Below are 2,489 nucleotides of genomic sequence, written 5' to 3'. Positions count from 1 at the left end.
GTGAATAGATGAATAGAAATAAGTCAACGTTGTTGTGAGAATCCCAATGAAGTGCCAGTGCGACGTCAATCCCGCTCGCAGTATGCTTTGATTGCCATGTAAGTGTGGAAGATCGCAGGTTGGCCTAGTTCGTCGTTCTCCCACTGTTCCCGGAAGCTATTTTAGACAAGGTAGCTAGACCAGTGCCTAGGCACAATACAGAGTGCAGCGTAAAAGTGCGAAGCGCACCATCTGCTGATGTCGTCTTTACAAAATGTTTTCACACACGTAGCTGGGAATATATTATATTTAGGTCTGGTATTCTGCTGGGTGACCGACGCTTCTTGCTCGTGTCGTGTGTCGTCTATTGTCCGACCGTCCTTGGTAAGCTTCTGAACAATGAACAAGTGCTAAGTCCAAAATTTCCGAGAAGGGACGCGCAAATCATGGCGACAAGCCAGTGGAGCTGGGATCCGGCCTGACGAATAGGATCTGTTCACGGTACGAAGCATGGAGCGACAGGTCTCTCATGACACTAAAGGCGAACCAGGATGGACCTGGCGAACGATTGCACCCGGCATTCGAGCCACCTGGAAGCAGCACGTCTATCCGGCGCATTGTCTGGCGGTGGGTGTGCTGGTATGCCAGGGCACCCAACCCAAACTTCATTCCTTCGGAAAGAAATTTATGCGGGTAGAACTTCTGACGTAAGTGGCATCAACATCAATAGACTGCCTGACGGAACGAGCGTCGACACCACCTAGGTGCCTGATGCAACAGCCGGCAACCAAGGCAGGAATCTCATGCAACGCACGGCAACTCCTGGGGTGAACCTGACGTAACCGACGGCAATTTCTCACGCATGAGCCCTCTAATCCACGGATCCGATTCAAGGCAACAACCAACGGTAGTTCCTGATTGGAGGCTTTGAACTACTGGTTGATACAATGGATCCCAGGGCTCTAAAGAATCCAAGCCACATAAGCTGTGGGCCCCAGTGCTAAATATTTATTGCCTCTGTTTATTCTGTATGTAAATATTGCCTTAAGTTAACGCCACCTTGGAGCTTCGTCTATGAGATCTGCACAGACGCAGCCGCAAGATGAGACACCCGATACGCAACAGAGGTGAATCGGCTTCGTTGGCAAATTTGAAAGTTGTGCGCATATAGCGGACTTGCCGGCAAAGTCGACTGCAATTGCGTGTTAAGGGTAGATCATTGTTCTAAGTAACGTCGGTACTCAAGTTAAAGCGATGTCAATTTTATCGTAACGATAAGCATTCTGCGGTCCGATGGCGCGCCTATGATAAGTAGGGCCTGTGGGCTGATTCGAGCAGTGTTTCACTATATCTTGTGAAATAAATGCGTATTAACGTTGTTATAAAGCCCGATAGCCAACACTAAAACCACGAGTGGCGTTGCTGCGACATCACTTTGTGTAGGCTATTTATCCTGAGTAATTCGAGGCGGTTGCGTAGCGCTGTAGTAGAATAGTTGACTAACATATGGAATGTGTGGGTTCGATCGAGCCGTGACATTATTATTTGCTTCTATGAGGATTGTTCGTGCTTGGCACTACCGTCAACGCGGGCTCCAGATTTTCCTCAACACCGGCTCCTTAACGCAGTTGCGTTAAGATTACCATACTATATTCTCGCTATCCCTGGGTTTATATGCACTGTGAATCGCCTTCGGCGCATACACGTTCACCACGGTATATTGCACTAGAATACCCAGTATATTATTGCGATAGTAATTATATGGAGACTCTCGGCTGATTTTTGCAGTCACCTGCAAATTACGGATATGTATATCTACGCATATATATATATATACATATATATATATATATTATATATATATAATATATATATATATATATATGAAGGGCGCAAAGAAAAATAAATCAGAAGAAAAAAATTTCGGAGCCCGCGACAATTCTGCCACGCCCCTTGCCTGCTCTAGCATACTGGCGGCGGGCTATTTATATACACCATTTACCGCTCGTGGTACGCAGGGCTCAGAAAGGCTTCAGCATGTTCACTCGCCCTCGAGATGGCGCGAAGGGCGCGCTTTAGAGACGACGGTAGCTACTTGGCTAGATACCTCTGGTCTTGTGGAAGCGAGACGTGGTGCAAGGAGACGCTTACCAATTAAGCATGGTAATCGTAGAATGCTCGTCCATACCTTACTTACAAAATCGTATATACGTTAGAACCAGGGCTGGGCACAGATACTCGGAAAAGTATTCCGGAATACAGATATCGAAATACATGGACTGGAAGCCTAAAATACAGATACTGAGACACATTTGCCTAAAGCGTAATGGGATATTTCGGAGATACTTTCGCAATAGGACGAAAAAAAGTATTCCGGAATACAGATACAGCAATACAGATACTGGAATACTTTTTTTTTATTTGAAGGATGCTCATACTCTGCAAGACATTTATAGTGCCCATATAAATATTGTTAGTAAACTTGCAGCGCGTTGATACTTTAAGTTATT

Source organism: Rhipicephalus sanguineus, chromosome 11, assembly GCF_013339695.2.
Source record: "Rhipicephalus sanguineus isolate Rsan-2018 chromosome 11, BIME_Rsan_1.4, whole genome shotgun sequence".
Lineage (NCBI taxonomy): Eukaryota > Metazoa > Arthropoda > Arachnida > Ixodida > Ixodidae > Rhipicephalus > Rhipicephalus sanguineus.
Note: the sequence above shows the minus strand (reverse complement) of the source record.